Below are 6,027 nucleotides of genomic sequence, written 5' to 3' on the forward strand. Positions count from 1 at the left end.
AATTAAGCATTCTGTCAAAGCATGGTCTGGCTGATCATGTTATTATCTCAGTTTTGGTTCTACAAGGTTGTTTGAAGCAGTTGTATCATGTCATCACTTGTGAGGAGCAATATGGTTCCCTTAGGATAAATCCTCCTGCTCCAGGGTATAGCTTTTCCACCACAGAGAGCTGCCCTCATTGGGAAGCTCAAGTTTCATGGAGGTAGATTTGGTTCCTTATCAAAAAGATGTTTATGGGTCTTTTGTTTCTGGAATCCAGTATGACTGTGGAGTTTAGAAAAATGATTGCAAACCATCAGGTGACTTTTGAGGTTCTAGAACAGGGCATTATAGAAGCTGTCAGTACATTGCCTAAAAGAGATAGATGCAAAATAAAGGCAGAGATGCCAAACTTTTACCATGCTTCAGTTACCTTATGGGCCCATGTGAGGAGTCAACTGTTTCCAGTAATTATAGTGTCTAAGTATCTGTTACACTACTAGAAAAGCAGGCACTTTAAATATCCTGGTTAACCTGTGACTCCATAGTGCCAAGAGTATGCCTGGTATATCACAGACTGTCAAAAAGTATTTGTAGGAAGAAGGAAGAGAGGAAGAAAGGAAAAAAAAAAGGAGTGCAGCAGGGAAGAGGGGCCTTCTAGCTTCATATATCCAACTGGGATCGGTAATAGAATTTTTTTTAAGGATTCCACTCTTCCTGACTTCCTCTCCCCTCTCCAACTCCTCCCATGTCCCACCAACCACCCCTTCTGGAATTCATGACCATATATATATGGATCTACTCCCTTCCTTGAGCTGGCTGTAGAACTGGACCCTTGGCTGAAATCTGAAGGTATCGCATTCTACATGTGCACCCTACTTATGCATCCTGGTGTCCAGAGAACCATGCCCCACATCCACGATGCTCACTGTGGCCCGGCTGCTGTTTTCTGACTGATCTACATCCTCAGGCCAGGTCTACTCCTTTTATTCCTCCTTTTGCTAAACACACACACACACACACACACACACACACACACACACACACACACACAATTTATCTGCGTAGAACACTTTCAGAGTACATTTGAAGACCACCGGAAGTATGCTCCTTAGAAGCATGCCTGGCATTTAGCAGTGCATGGTTTACGTAGTTCCTCTTATTTCTGAAGTTAGTTTAACAACCTTCTCTGGCCACATGATACTTTCACTAGTTTTACCAGGAGTATTCTTTTTTTTGACATGGGGTCTCCTACATCTCATGTTGGCTCCAAGGATGACCTTGAATTCTTGATCTTCCTGTCTCCACCTCCCAATTGCTGGGATTATAGGAGTGTATCACCAGGCCTGGTTTATGCAGCACTAGGGATCACACCCAGAATTTTGTGCAGTTAAGGCAAGCACTGTACTGACTGATCTGCAACCCCAGGCCAGGTCTACTCTTTTTATTCTTTCTTTTGCTATTTTGTTCTATGAATTTGCTTTCTAATGGGCCGGGGCTTCTCTCTCACTGGTGTCAACTCTCTAAGTCACCTCCATAGTCGCTGAAGAGACAAGTTTCCTGGCTCCTTCCTGTTGTGGCCATTCAACCCATGAGTTTGTTTCACATGCCCCACAGTGCTGACTTAAGGATGAGGGGAAGAAATTCTTTGGGTTTTTTTTTTTTTGGTCTTTTTGAGACAGGGTCTCTGTGGAGCCCCTGCTGGCCTGGAACTTGCTATGTACACCAGGCTGTCTTCCATCTCTTAGAAATCTGCCTGCCTCTGCCTCCCGAGTGCTAGGTCAAAAGGTGTGAGTGCCAGGTTGGAAGTAATTTTTTGTCCTAAGTCTCCTGTTTTATGGCCCCAGTCATTCAGGGATCAGAGAGGCTCATCCTACTGCAAACAGTTGTGGATTCTTTTAAGGACCTACTCCCTTCCTTGAGCTGGCTGCAGAACTGGACTGTTGTCTGAAACCTGAAGGCATCAGTACTCTACTTGTGCACCCTGGTGTCCAGAGAACTGTGCCCCCCGCCCCCCCCCCGTGATGCTCACTGTGACCCGGCTGGAATTTTCTGACTTCCTGTGGCATTGAGGGAAACACATCACCTTTTTCTCTTCTCCATTTCAAGGGGACTTTCGATTGTCATCATCCACTGGGAACTTTTCTTTTCATTCTTAGCTAATTAGTGGTGGGGACAAAGCCCAGAGCACCAAATTTCTGTTGTATGTAAAGCAGAAATGCTTTAGAAATATCCAGCTTAGAAGGATGTTTGCTCTATCATTGTTCATAAGACACAGATCAGAAGTCACAGTAATGTCAAAGGACAAGCTTTGGCAAGATCATGAAACACTGCTCAACAATGAGAAGGACAAATTCCAAGATTCTCAGGGGATCTTTATTTATCAGTGTTATTTGAGTATTTATTTATTTTGTTGTTCTTGATTTTTTTTGAGATAGGGTCTGACTGTGTAGCCCTGGCTGGCTAGGAACTGCAATACCAGCCTTCCCCATACTGGGATTAAAGGTGTGCAACTCCCATACCAGCTTCTTTGAGTATTTAAAATGACAATATTGCTGGGTGTGGTGGTGAAAGCCTTTCATCCCAGCACTTGGGAGGTAGAGGCAGATGGATCTCTGTGAGTTTGAGGCCAGTCTGGTCTCCATAGCGAGTTCTAGGTCAGCTGAGGCTATACAGGGGACTCTGTCTCAAAAAGGCCAAAAAATAAATAACAAAATAAAATGACAATATAGATACTGAGTAATTGGTTAAATTTATCTGGAAATCAAAGAGAAACCAAATTTATTTGATCTGCTATGTGGTTTGAGATGTGGGAGCAGGTATGTCTTGCTGATGTTCTCATTTGGTAGATGTAGAAATGAGGGTCCAGAGACATTAAACTTACTAGTCAAGGTCCTGTTTATCAGAATCTAAACTAAGACCCAGAGTGTGCTGACTGATGTTCACACATCATTAATGAGGTCACCATGTTATCTCCTGGAAGGGGAGCTAGAGCATTTTATGAAAGAAATCTTTGCTCTCGCTTAACACACAGCCAAGGCTCAAAGAGGAGATACATGGCTTTTGGATAGGGAGAAGGGCTGACTGACACAGAAAACATAGCTGTAGCACCCTTGAAAAGAAGATAATATTGTATACACTGAAATGAAACAGTAGCTAATAGCAATAAAGTCAATCTTTAAGCAAAGAATTATCTTCAAATTGTGTTAGTATCTTGGTGAGATAAACATCCTGGGCCAAAGTGTTCCATATAAAAGGAAATACGCATGGAGGGTGAGAGACCCAGACAAATCTCCCTTGGAGAACGCTTATTCTTCACCGAGCAGCTGTGGATCAGGGGAGCAGAAGGGAACAGCGGAAAAAGAGGCAGTTAGGGACAACTGTTTTCTGTAGAACTAAGGGGTCTGGGTTTTATTCTGAAAACTGAAGGATACCTCCCAAGAAGTCCACTTGCTCATGAACTTCTTGGTCTCTGTGGAAAGTTAAATGCATTCATTTATTCATTTTCTTATTTACTTGTTATTTGTTTTCTACAGTGCTAGGACTCAAAGTCAGGGCCATAAGTGTTCCAGGCAAAATGCTGTACCTCTGAGCCACACCTCAACTTCCATGTACTTATCAAATTTAAAGGGTTGTTCTAAGGAAAGGACTTTAAAAAAAAGTTACAAAGAATTGATAGAAAGATATGTTTTCGCAGTTGGTATTCCTTGCTATCAGGTGCTATTATGAGAATAAGTGAAAGTAAGCATACACTATACATTTAAAAGTTATCTATGTGTGCTAAACACCACCCTGTGCATACTTTTATTTGTTTAAGATTTATTTTTATTTATTTATTTTTATTTTCTGTGTCTGAGTGTTTTGCCTGCATGTATCAAAGTATACCCATGCATACAATGCCTAGAGGCCAGAAGAGGGCACCAGATCCCTTGGAACTGGAGTTATGGCCTGTTGTAAGCCGCCATGTGGGTGCTGGGAACTGAACCTAGATCTTCTAGAAGAGCAGCCAATGCTTTTTGTTTTTTTAATTAAAAGAATTATTTATTTTTATTTTATACGTATAAGTGTTTTGCCTGCATCTGTGTAAATGCATCACATTGTGCAGTGCCCAGAGAGGCCAGAAGATGGTGTTGGATCCTCTGGAACTGGAGTTAAAGATGGTTGCTAGCCATCATGTGGATGCTGGGACCCAAACCCAGATCCTCTGCAAGAGCAGCCAGTGCTCTTAACCACTGAGTCATCTCTCCAGTCCCTTATTTTTATTTTGATAAGTGTATATTTGTGTATAAATATGAGTTTGTGCATGTGAGCGCAGTGCTTGGAGGCCAGAAGAGGGGTGTCAGATCCCCTGGAACTAGAGTTATAGGTGATGGTTAGCAGCTCTTTGTGGGTTCTGGAAAACAAACTTAGGGCCTTTGGAAGAGTAGCAAGATCTTTTAACTGCCGAGTTCTCTCTCTAGACCCCCCCTCAACTATTTTATGTATAGTTTTAAATTTAAAAATATCTTCCTTAGAAACAGGCTATAGCCCTTAAATCTCTACTCTGATAGAAATTCCACTCTTGACCTGATAGATAAAAAAAATTCAAAAACAATAGTAAAACTGTATTAAAAACTAGAATAAAAAGCTGTTGTTGATGTTCATTTCAGCAGCACACATACTAAAACTGGAATGATATAGAGAAGATTAGCATGGCTCCTGCTCAAGGATGGCATGAAAATTTGTGGTGTTTCATATTAAAAAAATAAATAAAACAAAGCAAAAGCAAAAACACAACAGTCAGGTGTGGTGGTGTGTGCCTTTAATCCCAACACTTGGGAGGCAGAAACAAGCAAATCTCTCTGAGTTTCAGGCCAGCCTTGTTCGCACAGTGAGTTCTAGGTCACTCAGAGGCTACGTGGTGAGGCCCTGTCTCCATAAACAACAAACAAACAACAACACCCCCCCCAAAACCCATCAAAAACAAAAAGCTGTTATCAAGCAGAAATTCTGCAAGACTCAACAGAAACACATGATTATTTGTGTAAAAGAAAATATATAAGCAGGGGCTGGAGAGATGGTTCAGTGGTTAAAAACACTGGCTGTTCTTGCAAAGAACCCAGGTTTGATTCCCAGCACCCACATGGCAGCTAACAACTGTCCTAACTCCAGTTACAGGGGATCTGATGCCCTCTTCTGACCTCTGAGGGCATTGCATGACATAGGTGCGCTTACGTATATGCAAGCAATACACTCATACACATAAAATAAAAATAATAAAGTAAAAACTTTTTAAAAATGAAAAAAAGAAAATATATAAGCAGAAAAATAAAGTGAGCATGATTTCAAGATTGTGCTGAAGCAGTGCGACTGCTGAAGGCATAGGAAGTGTCTCTCCAGCAACCATTAATGTGACCAAGGAAGTATCTATGCTAGGTCAGCCCTGTGTTGGCAAATGGACAAGAGCAGATCTATTCTCTTCAAGTGGGGTCCTGTGGGTAAGGACTCTGGTGAAGAAGAGCTTACTCCAAATGTTTGCCCTGAGAAGAGGAACTGACATTTCCAGTGGACAAGCTACTGTGACATCCCAGCAGGCAGCATAGTCTCCTCTTTCCCAAGACTCACCACTGGAGAACAAATACAGAATTCTTAGGCTTAGTGATAAAGCACCTGCCTAGCATGTGCAAGGCCCTGGATTTGATCCCAACTTTGGAATAAAAAATGTATTTGCTTAGAACAGAATTCTCAGAAAGGTAAACATGAGATTTCAAAGGTACATATGAATTGACATTCAAATATCACCAATCATTAAAGGAAAATCAAAATCATGAGAAGCAGGCACCAAATTCGATTGACAGAGCCAACATCAGTGAAAATGGAATGAATAGATCAAAAGGTATGAGTGGGGACTGGGGAAGTGTCTCAGTTGGTAGCATGTTCACTTAGCATGCGTAAAGTCCTGGGTTTGAACCCTAGCCCTAGGGAGGTGGTGGTGGATGGGGTGGAAGTTCAAGGTTATCTTCCACTAAACAGAGGCTTCATAGCCAGTTTGAATTACATGACATTTTT

At 41.8% G+C, this 6,027-nt stretch overlaps 1 non-coding gene across 1 annotated transcript; it reads left to right on the forward strand.

Moving 5' to 3' along the window:
* Positions 1 to 4,617: 4,617 nt before the first annotated feature.
* LOC115068781 lies at positions 4,618 to 4,720 on the forward strand. The gene has a single exon (XR_003848128.1). It is a non-coding gene; the product is annotated as a U6 spliceosomal RNA (small nuclear RNA).
* The last annotated feature ends 1,307 nt before the right edge of the window (positions 4,721 to 6,027 follow it).

The sequence above is a fragment of the Nannospalax galili genome, unplaced genomic scaffold (assembly GCF_000622305.1).
Source record: "Nannospalax galili isolate Female #2095 unplaced genomic scaffold, S.galili_v1.0 scaffold87, whole genome shotgun sequence".
Classification (NCBI taxonomy): domain Eukaryota; kingdom Metazoa; phylum Chordata; class Mammalia; order Rodentia; family Spalacidae; genus Nannospalax; species Nannospalax galili.